This window comes from Oncorhynchus masou, unplaced genomic scaffold (genome assembly GCF_036934945.1).
Source record: "Oncorhynchus masou masou isolate Uvic2021 unplaced genomic scaffold, UVic_Omas_1.1 unplaced_scaffold_2992, whole genome shotgun sequence".
In the NCBI taxonomy this organism is placed as follows: Eukaryota; Metazoa; Chordata; class Actinopteri; order Salmoniformes; family Salmonidae; genus Oncorhynchus; species Oncorhynchus masou.
In genome coordinates, this window is record NW_027009411.1 from 33,971 (window position 1) to 46,183 (window position 12,213).

General features: G+C 44.9%; 1 long non-coding RNA gene across 1 annotated transcript; it reads left to right on the top strand.

The window, feature by feature from the left end:
• Nucleotides 1–9,102: 9,102 nt before the first annotated feature.
• On the top strand, nucleotides 9,103–12,200 carry LOC135534093 (uncharacterized). Its single transcript, XR_010454633.1, has 9 exons — nucleotides 9,103–9,143; nucleotides 9,311–9,619; nucleotides 9,836–9,903; nucleotides 10,046–10,387; nucleotides 10,787–10,854; nucleotides 10,992–11,093; nucleotides 11,428–11,563; nucleotides 11,600–12,007; nucleotides 12,042–12,200. It is a non-coding gene; the product is annotated as an uncharacterized LOC135534093 (long non-coding RNA).
• Nucleotides 12,201–12,213: the final 13 nt, after the last annotated feature.

A 12,213-nucleotide genomic window follows, 5' to 3' on the forward strand; every position in this document is an offset into this window, starting at 1 on the left:
GGAGAGAGGAGAGAGGGAGGAAGAGGGAGAGGAAGGAGAGAGGGAGGAAGAGGAGAGAGGAAGGAGAGAGGGAGGAAATAGGAGAGAGGAAGGAGAGAGGGAGGAAAGAGGAGAGAGGGAAGGGGAAGGGAGGAAGAGGGAGAGGGAGGCCTCAAGGAGATGGAGAGTGGGGGAGATAAAAGTGAGGGGTAAAGAACGAGGGGATGAAGAGTGGGCCTCGATGTTAAGAATGGGGCTAGGGGGAGAGGAGAGGGGTGGAATGGTTAATTACACTGTGTCTGGAGAAGAGGGTTAGATCACATGCTGCCTGGGTTCTAGTCCTGAAGAAGGTTAGATTACATGCTGCCTGGGTTCTAGTCCTGAAGAAGGTTAGATTACATGCTGCCTGGGTTCTAGTCCTGAAGAAGGTTAGATTACATGCTGCCTGGGTTCTAGTCCTGAAGAAGGTTAGATTACATGCTGCCTGGGTTCTAGTCCTGAAGAAGGTTAGATTACATGCTGCCTGGGTTCTAGTCCAGAGACTCGTTGACTTCCTATACTGTGTTTTATTTTTGTTATTTTTGCATTAAAAAAAACGAATGGTGTTTAACTAAGATGTTCAATCTTACAGAGCAACCTGCTGTACAGACGTCCATAATACAGACGTACAGGGCCTTCAGAGAGTATTCACACCCCTTGACTTGTTCCACATTTGGTTGTGTTACAGCCTGCATTCAACATGGATTTCACTGATCTACACAATTTGGCAAAATTCCAAAGTTGAAAACATATTTTTAGAAATGTTGGCTATTTTATTGAAAATGAAATACAGAATTGTCTCTTTTTTATATAAGTATTCACACCCCTAAGTCAATACTTTGTAGAAGCACCTCTGGGTGAGTCTCTAAGAGCTGAATTGATCATTGCTAGACAACCATTTTCACGTCTTGCTATAAATGTTCAAGTAGATTTAAGTTTAAACTGTAACTCGGCCACTCAGGAACATTTACTGTCTTCTTGGTAAGCAACTGTCTTCCTCTCTGGCAACTGAGTTCGGAAGGAGGACACCTGTATATTTGTAGTGACTGGGTGTATTGATACACCGGTAGTGTAATGAATAACTTCACCACGATCGAAGGGCTACCCAATGTCTGTTTTTTACATTTTTACACCATCTACCAATAGGTGACCTTCTTTGCAAAGCATTGGAAAACCTCCCTGGTCTTTGTGGTTGAATCTGTGTTTTAAAATTCACTGCTCGACTGAGGGACCTGACAGATAATTGTATGTGTGGGGTACAGAGATGAATAGCCATTAAAAAATATTGTTAAACACTATTTTTACACACAGAGTGAATCCATGCAACATATTATGCAAATATTTACTCCTGAACTCATTTAGACTTGCCGTAACAAAGGGGTTTGAACACTTATTGACTCGAGACATTTCAGTTATTAATTTTTAATTACTGTGTAAAAAAAATGTATCTAAAACCATTATTCCACTTTGACATTATGGGGTATTGTGATGTCATGATGGGGTATTGTGATGTCATGATGGGGTATTGTGATGTCATGATGAGGTATTGTGTGTAGAGGCCAGTGATACAGAACCTCAATTGAATTCATTTTTAAAATCAGGCTGTAACAACAACAACATGTGGAGAAAGTCAAGGGGTGTGAATACTTTAAAGGCATCGTACATATATCAGAGACTAATATTACAGACATATATATTACAGATTGCCATATTATAGACATACACATTAAGCCCTTTCGCACGGGACTGGTATTACTATAGACCGTCGGTTATGTAATTATCACCCCAACATGTCAGGGACGATTCGGACACGATTAGTTTTACCCCCCCCAAAAGAATCACTCATTCACAATGTACTGTTCTGACGGAAGTGCCTAGTGGCACTTCTAGGAGTGAAGATATTTCAAATGTCTAGGGACAGTCTAATATTGACCTTCAGTTCACATGTCTAGGGACAGTCTAATATTGACCTATTGACCTTCAGTTCACATGTCTAGGGACAGTCTAATATTGACCTAATGACCTTCAGTTCACATGTCTAGGGACAGTCTAATATTGACCTAATGACCTTCAGTGCACATGTCTAGGGACAGTCTAATAGTGACCTAATGACCTTCAGTTCACATGTCTAGGGACAGTCTAATATTGACCTAATGACCTTCAGTTCACATGTCTAGGGACAGTCTAATATTGACCTTCAGTTCACATGTCTAGGGACAGTCTAATAGTGACCTAATGACCTTCAGTTCACATGTCTAGGGACAGTCTAATAGTGACCTAATGACCTTCAGTTCACATGTCTAGGGACAGTCTAATATTGACCTAATGACCTTCAGTTCACATGTCTAGGGACAGTATAATATTGACCTTCAGTTCACATGTCTAGGTACAGTCTAATATTGACCTAATGACCTTCAGTTCACATGTCTAGGGACAGTCTAATATTGACCTAATGACCTTCAGTTCACATGTCTAGGGACAGTCTAATATTGACCTAATGACCTTCAGTTCACATGTCTAGGTACAGTCTAATATTGACCTAATGACCTTCAGTTCACATGTCTAGGGACAGTCTAATATTGACCTATTGACCTTCAGTTCACATGTCTAGGGACAGTCTAATATTGACCTATTGACCTTCAGTTCACATGTCTAGGGACAGTCTAATATTGACCTAATGACCTTCAGTTCACATGTCTAGGGACAGTCTAACATTGACCTAATGACCTTCAGTTCACATGTCTAGGGACAGTCTAATATTGACCTAATGACCTTCAGTTCACATGTCTAGGGACAGTCTAATATTGACCTAATGACCTTCAGTTCACATGTCTGGGGACAGTCTAATATTGACCTATTGACCTTCAGTTCACATGTCTAGGGACAGTCTAACATTGACCTAATGACCTTCAGTTCACATGTCTAGGGACAGTCTAATATTGACCTAATGACCTTCAGTTCACATGTCTAGGGACAGTCTAATATTGACCTAATGACCTTCAGTTCACATGTCTAGGGACAGTCTAATATTGACCTAATGACCTTCAGTTCACATGTCTAGGGACAGTCTAATATTGACCTAATGGCCTTCAGTTCACATGTCTAGGGACAGTCTAATATTGACCTAATGACCTTCAGTTCACATGTCTAGGGACAGTCTAATATTGACCTTCAGTTCACATGTCTAGGGACAGTCTAATAGTGACCTAATGACCTTCAGTTCACATGTCTAGGGACAGTCTAATAGTGACCTAATGACCTTCAGTTCACATGTCTAGGGACAGTCTAATATTGACCTAATGACCTTCAGTTCACATGTCTAGGGACAGTATAATATTGACCTTCAGTTCACATGTCTAGGTACAGTCTAATATTGACCTAATGACCTTCAGTTCACATGTCTAGGGACAGTCTAATATTGACCTAATGACCTTCAGTTCACATGTCTAGGGACAGTCTAATATTGACCTAATGACCTTCAGTTCACATGTCTAGGTACAGTCTAATATTGACCTAATGACCTTCAGTTCACATGTCTAGGGACAGTCTAATATTGACCTATTGACCTTCAGTTCACATGTCTAGGGACAGTCTAATATTGACCTATTGACCTTCAGTTCACATGTCTAGGGACAGTCTAATATTGACCTAATGACCTTCAGTTCACATGTCTAGGGACAGTCTAACATTGACCTAATGACCTTCAGTTCACATGTCTAGGGACAGTCTAATATTGACCTAATGACCTTCAGTTCACATGTCTAGGGACAGTCTAATATTGACCTAATGACCTTCAGTTCACATGTCTGGGGACAGTCTAATATTGACCTATTGACCTTCAGTTCACATGTCTAGGGACAGTCTAACATTGACCTAATGACCTTCAGTTCACATGTCTAGGGACAGTCTAATATTGACCTAATGACCTTCAGTTCACATGTCTAGGGACAGTCTAATATTGACCTATTGACCTTCAGTTCACATGTCTAGGGACAGTATAATATTGACCTATTGACCTTCAGTTCACATGTCTAGGGACAGTCTAATATTGACCTAATGACCTTCAGTTCACATGTCTAGGGACAGTCTAATATTGACCTTCAGTTCACATGTCTAGGGACAGTCTAATATTGACCTAATGACCTTCAGTTCACATGTCTAGGGACAGTCTAATATTGACCTATTGACCTTCAGTTCACATGTCTAGGGACAGTCTAATATTGACCTAATGACCTTCAGTTCACATGTCTAGGGACAGTCTAATATTGACCTTCAGTTCACATGTCTAGGGACAGTCTAATAGTGACCTAATGACCTTCAGTTCACATGTCTAGGGACAGTCTAATATTGACCTAATGACCTTCAGTTCACATGTCTAGGGACAGTATAATATTGACCTTCAGTTCACATGTCTAGGGACAGTCTAATATTGACCTAATGGCCTTCAGTTCACATGTCTAGGGACAGTCTAATAGTGACCTAATGACCTTCAGTTCACATGTCTAGGGACAGTCTAATATTGACCTAATGACCTTCAGTTTGGATCCATATCAATAAGAACCATGAAGTGTAACGTAGAGGTTTAATGGTCGGATTTAATTTCTCAATTAATTTGACATTATCGGTCACTTGTGAATGAGGTATAAAAATAATGCAAAAAATATTACAGGGGCAGTTTGGTAAAACTAATCCGGCTCGAAATTGTCCACTGGAAAAACGGACCTGCTGGGGTGATAATTACATAGCCAAAGTTCTATAGTAATACCAGTCCCCTGTGAATAGGGCTCTACTGTACGTTAAGACACTGTAGTGTTTTACACGGTGATATAAATATGTAAAAAGACGAAACGCAGTCCTCAGTAGTAGACCGTGACACACACACACAGATAGACACACAAACACTGAACGTAACAGAATCATTTGCACAACATCTATGCGAAATGCCTAAAGTTGTACGTGAATATATATTTCATTGCGTTAATAGTTGCGGCCTGCGCTAGGAGGCAGCAGCGTAGTCGGTTAAGTAGCTTAATGTCCAAAAGAAATGTTTTACATAATGTTTGAGTGGGATTTTGTTGTACTGCAGCTTTGCTTTAAAACAGAAGATGTGTGCTTGGCTGGTCAACCAAACCCCCCGCCCTTCATAGTTACCTATGACCCTTTGTAGTGACCATTTCATAGTTACCGCCTAACATGCTAGCTAGATAGCCTGGAAGAACAGGTTGGAACACACAGGGTTTTGTTGCCGCGGCAACCTTCAAATCCTCCCAGGGGTGGTGGGACTGCTTTCATTTTAAATTTACATATATATATATTTTTCTTTTTAGATGTTACCATAGAAACCAGTTCCCAGAAGATGATGTCTAAATTTGAACTGTTTTCCTGTACATTTTAAAGATGAAAGCCTATTTTAAAGATGAAATACCCTATTTTAAAGATGAAATACCCTATTTGAATGTTTTTCTAAATGTCATTTGTACTGTAAATACTATCCTCGTGGGAGGTGTGATGTCATGCTTGAGTCACCCTGGCCCTAGAACCTGAGGTGTAGATTGCACACCAGTTATTCTGTCTGAACTACGTTTTTAATCCACTATTTGAAATTTAAATTGAGTACATGGGCTTTTTTTTCTCATTTCTAATTTCAGAATATTCTTTTTTTTTATTTTTTACCAAAGATACTGAGGAAATCTTTTTATCAGCTCCAAGATTCTAAACCGTCACTTAAAAAAAAACAATTTGACTATTTTGCAGCAGCAATTTAATCAATAATCAAACTGTTTCCTTTCTCTAGGAAACTGCACATTGTCTTGTGCTGCAAGTATAGTATAAGAGGTGTGTGTGTGTGTTGGTTAGGATAGCTTAACAGGGTGAGTTACACCAGAGTCCTGCCCCCCCACCCCCCCCCCCCCTCCCACGTGAATGTTTTGGCACTAAACAGCTGATTTCAAATAATCAACGCTTGATGATAAGTTGGTTAATTTAATCCGCTGTGTAGTGCTTGGGGCAAAAACCAAAGGACTGAGTTTGGTAAACACTGAGTTACACCATGCCAAATTAACCTGTCATACTTGCTGCCATGGCAACATTACAATATATCACGCAGACCCATCAGCCTAGATACTGAAACCATCCAACCAACACACACACACACACACACACACACACACAGAGAGAGCCAAGTCTGGAGGCTACCTAAACTAATTCTCATCTCTCGCTCGACTTCATAAATGGGATATTATATGTACCCGGTCAGGGTGACTCTGTGGGTGTTTCTGCATACTAGCGTGCACAGAGCACTGGAGGGTCGGAGCAGGAGTCCAAATCAAAGTACGTGAAACGGAGGACGGATGGCACTTCTCCAAAACATTGATGCTTCAACAGAAAGTATCCAAGAAAAAATATGATGCAAAATCCACGTAAAAAAAATGAAACGATATTTCTTGAAATCGATGGCGGACATTATTTGAGCTAAAGCGAGAGAAAATAACACTCTTGACTTCCGAATGAAATGTCGCCTATTCAAATCACATAAGTTGCCTGACGACAATATGTTATCTTAATAAATCAGTAACAAGACGCTGTATTAATCTCGGCGTGTTTACCTGCCTACATACCGTAGATCACAAGTCCATAATAAGTCAATAGGGCTAACAGGCTAGCAACTAGTACTGTTAGCTAGGCAGATAGCCACAGAGAATTGTTAGCTAGCTACCCAAGAAGAGTTGACATCTCCGACCCTCCACAGTTTTAGGTCATGTTTGCCTGTTTAAACTATCTGGTTAGCTACATTATTACAATTCACATACGTAGCTGAAAGGTATGAACTGTAATACAGTAGGGAGGAGCAGCATGTAATACAGTAGGGGGGAGGAGCAGCGTGAGGTAATACAGTAGGGGGAGGAGCAGCGTGAGGTAATACAGTAGGGGGAGGAGCAGCGTGAGGTAATACAGTAGGGGGAGGAGCAGCGTGAGGTAATACAGTAGGGGGAGTGCTGCTCAGCAGGTAATACAGTAGGGGGGAGGAGCAGCGTGAGGTAATACAGTAGGGGGAGGAGCAGCGTGAGGTAATACAGTAGGGGGAGGAGCAGTGTGAGGTAATACAGTAGGGGGAGGAGCAGCGTGAGGTAATACAGTAGGGGGAGGAGCAGCGTGAGGTAATACAGTAGGGGGAGCAGCAGTGTGAGGTAATACAGTAGGGGAGGAGCAGCGTGAGGTAATACAGTAGGGGGAGGAGCAGCGTGAGGTAATACAGTAGGGGAGGAGCAGCGTGAGGTAATACAGTAGGGAGGAGCAGCGTGAGGTAATACAGTAGGGGGAGGAGCAGCGTGAGGTAATACAGTAGGGGGGAGGAGCAGCGTGGTAATACAGTAGGGGAGGAGCAGCGTGAGGTAATACAGTAGGGGGAGTGCTGCTCAGCGTGAGGTAATACAGTAGGGGGGTGCTGCTCAGCGTGAGGTAATACAGTAGGGGAGGAGCAGGGAGGTAATACAGTAGGGGAGGAGCAGCGTGAGGTAATACAGTAGGGGAGGAGCAGCATGAGGTAATACAGTAGGGGGGGAGCAGCGTGAGGTAATACAGTAGGGGAGTGCTGCTCAGCGTGAGGTAATACAGTAGGGGTGCTGCTCAGCGTGAGGTAATACAGTAGGGGGGAGCAGCGTGAGGTAATATAGTAGGGGAGGAGCAGCGTGAGGTAATACAGTAGGGGGGAGGAGCAGCGTGAAGTAATATACAAGAGGGGAATGCTTCTCAAATTGAATGTTTGATTTTTTTACATTCTCCACACTTTGTCCTCACATGAACGTACTCAAGAGAACGTGGTCAGAGAATGCACCCCCGAGCATGAGAGCGGAACACCCTGTCTGTTCGTTCCGGTGAAGTGACAAGTGTTGGAAGTGGATCAACAGTATAGTAGCCAATCACACACCGTCCCCCACCCACCTCTGTCAACAGTATAGTAGCCAATCACACACCGTCCCCCACCCACCTCTGTCAACAGTATAGTAGCCAATCACACACCGTCCCCCACCCACCTCTGTCAACAGTATAGTAGCCAATCACACACCGTCCCCCACCCACCTCTGTCAACAGTATAGTAGCCAATCACACACCGTCCCCCACCCACCTCTGTCAACAGTATAGTAGCCAATCACACACCGTCCCCCACCAACCTCTGTCAACTGTATAGTAGCCAATCACACACCGTCCCCACCCACCTCTGTCAACAGTATAGTAGCCAATCACACACCGTCCCCCACCAACATCTGTCATCAGTATAGTAGCCAATCACACACCGTCCCCACCCACCTCTGTCAACAGTATAGTAGCCAATCACACACCGTCCCCCACCAACCTCTGTCAACTGTATAGTAGCCAATCACACACCGTCCTCCACCAACCTCTGTCAACTGTATAGTAGCCAATCACACACCGTCCCCCACCAACCTCTGTCAACTGTATAGTAGCCAATCACACACCGTCGCCCACCAACCTCTGTCAACTGTATAATAGCCAATCACACACCGTCCCCCACCAACCTCTGTCAACAGTATAGTAGCCAATCACACACCGTCCCCCACCAACCTCTGTCAACTGTATAGTAGCCAATCACACACCGTCCCCCACCAACCTCTATCAACAGTATAGTAGCCAATCACCGTCCCCACCAACCTGTCAACAGTATAGTAGCCAATCACACACCGTCCCCACCAACCTCTGTCCCAATCCACCCACCTCTGTCAACAGTATAGTAGCCAATCACACACCGTCCTCCACCAACCTCTGTCAACAGTATAGTAGCCAATCACACCGTCCCCACCCACCTCTGTCAACCTGTATAGTAGCCAATCACACACCGTCCCCCACCCACCTCTGTCAACTGTATAGTAGCCAATCACACACCGTCCCCCACCAACCTCTGTCAACAGTATAGTAGCCAATCTTACCGTCCCCCACCAACCTCTGTCCAGCTGTATAGTAGCCAATCACACACCGTCGCCTAGCCTCTGTCAACAGTATAGTAGCCAATCACACACCGTCCCCACCCCTCTGTCAACTCTCCCCTGATATCAGGAGTGACATTGAGGAATAGGTCTGAGATCTGGAGTGACATTGAGGGGGAATAGGTCTGAGATCTGGAGTGACATTGAGGGGAATAGGTCTGAATCTGGAGTGACATTGAGGGGAATAGGTCCTGAGATCTGGAGTGACATTGAGGGGAATAGGTCCTGAATCTGGAGTGACATTGAGGGGGAATAGGTCTGATATCAGTAGTGACATTGAGGGGGAATAGGTCTGAGATCTGGAGTGACATTGAGGGGGAATAGGTCTGAGATCTGGAGTGACATTGAGGGGGAATAGGTCTGAGATCAGGAGTGACATTGAGGGGGGGGAATAGGTCTGACATCTGGAGTGACATTGAGGGGGAATAGGTCTGAGATCTGGAGTGACATTGAGGGGGAATAGGTCTGAGATCTGGAGTGACATTGAGGGGGAATAGGTCTGAGATCTGGAGTGACATTGAGGGGGAATAGGTCTGAGATCAGGAGTGACATTGAGGGGGAATAGGTCTGAGATCTGGAGTGACATTGAGGGGGAATAGGTCTGAGATCTGGAGTGACATTGAGGGGGGGAATAGGTCTGACATCTGGAGTGACATTGAGGGGGAATAGGTCTGAGATCTGGAGTGACATTGAGGGGGCGGGGGGAATAGGTCTGACATCTGGAGTGACATTGAGGGGGAATAGGTCTGAGATCTGGAGTGACATTGAGGGGGGGGAATAGGTCTGACATCTGGAGTGACATTGAGGGGGAATAGGTCTGAGATCTGGAGTGACATTGAGGGGGAATAGGTCTGAGATCTGGAGTGACATTGAGGGGGAATAGGTCTGATATCTGGAGTGACATTGAGGGGGGGGGGGAATAGGTCTGATATCAGTAGTGACATTGAGGGGGAATAGGTCTGAGATCTGGAGTGACATTGAGGGGGAATAGTTCTGAGATCTGGAGTGACATTGAGGGGGAATAGGTCTGATATCAGGAGTGACATTGAGGGGGAATAGGTCTGAGATCTGGAGTGACATTGAGGGGGAATAGGTCTGATATCTGGAGTGACATTGAGGGGGGGAATAGGTCTGATATCAGTAGTGACATTGAGGGGGAATAGGTCTGAGATCTGGAGTGACATTGAGGGGGAATAGGTCTGATATCAGGAGTGACATTGAGGGGGAATAGGTCTGAGATCTGGAGTGACATTGAGGGGGAATAGGTCTGAGATCTGGAGTGACATTGAGGGGGAATAGGTCTGAGATCTGGAGTGACATTGAGGGGGAATAGGTCTGAGATCAGGAGTGACATTGAGGGGGAATAGGTCTGATATCAGTAGTGACATTGAGGGGAATAGGTCTGATATCTGGAGTGACATTGAGGGAATAGGTCTGAGATCTGGAGTGACATTGAGGGGGAATAGGTCTGAGATCTGGAGTGACGTGAGGAATAGGTCTGAGATCTGGAGTAGGCATTGAGGGGAATAGGTCTGAGATCTGGAGTGACATTGAGGGGAATAGGTCTGAGATCAGGAGTGACATTGAGGGGAATAGGTCCTGAGATCTGGAGTGACATTGAGGGGAATAGGTCTGACATCTGAGTGACATTGAGGGGAATAGGTCTGACATCTGGAGTGACATTGAGGGGGAATAGGTCTGAGATCTGGAGTGACATTGAGGGGGAATAGGTCCCTGATATCTGGAGTGACATTGAGGGGGAATAGGTCTGATATCAGGAGTGACATTGAGGGGGAATAGGTCTGAGATCTGGAGTGACATTGAGGGGGAATAGGTCTGAGATCTGGAGTGACATTGAGGGGAATAGGTCTGAGATCTGGAGTGACATTGAGGGGAATAGGTCCTGAGATCTGGAGTGACATTGAGGGGGAATAGGTCTGAGATCAGGAGTGACATTGAGGGGGGGAATAGGTCTGAGATCAGGAGTGACATTGAGGGGGAATAGGTCTGAGATCAGGAGTGACATTGAGGGGGAATAGGTCTGAGATCTGGAGTGACATTGAGGGGGAATAGGTCTGGAGATCTGGAGTGACATTGAGGGGAATAGGTCTTAGATCTGGAGTGACATTGAGGGGGAATAGGTCTGATATCAGGAGTGACATTGAGGGGGAATAGGTCTGATATCAGGAGTGACATTGAGGGGGAATAGGTCTGAGATCTGGAGTGACATTGAGGGGAATAGGTCTGATATCTGGAGTGACATTGAAGGGAATAGGTCTGATATCTGGGTGACGTGAGGGGAATAGAGTCTGATATCAGGAGTGACATTGAGGGAATGGGTCTGAGATCTGGAGTGACATTGAGGGGAATAAGGTCTGATATCAGGAGTGACATTGAGGGGGAATAGGTCTGATATCTGGAGTGACATTGAGGGGGAATAGGTCTGAGATCAGGAGTGACATTGAGGGGGAATAGGTCTGATATCTGGAGTGACATTGAGGGGGAATAGGTCTGAGATCAGGAGTGACATTGAGGGGGAATAGGTCTGATATCTGGAGTGACATTGAGGGGGGGAATAGGTCTGATATCAGGAGTGACATTGAGGGGGAATAGGTCTGAGATCTGGAGTGACATTGAGGGGGAATAGGTCTGATATCAGCAGTGACATTGAGGGGGAATAGGTCTGAGATCTGGAGTGACATTGAGGGGGAATAGGTCTGATATCAGGAGTGACATTGAGGGGGAATAGGTCTGAGATCAGGAGTGACATTGAGGGGGAATAGGTCTGATATCTGGAGTGACATTGAAGGGGAATAGGTCTGATATCAGGAGTGACATTGAGGGGGAATAGGTCTGAGATCAGGAGTGACATTGAGGGGGAATAGGTCTGAGATCAGGAGTGACATTGAGGGGGAATAGGTCTGATATCAGGAGTGACATTGAGGGGGAATAGGTCTGAGATCAGGAGTGACATTGAGGGGGAATAGGTCTGATATCTGGAGTGACATTGAAGGGGAATAGGTCTGATATCAGGAGTGACATTGAGGGGGAATAGGTCTGAGATCTGGAGTGACATTGAGGGGGAATAGGTCTGAGATCAGGAGTGACATTGAGGGGGAATAGGTCTGAGATCAGGAGTGACATTGAGGGGGAATAGGTCTGAGATCTGGAGTGACATTGAGGGGGAATAGGT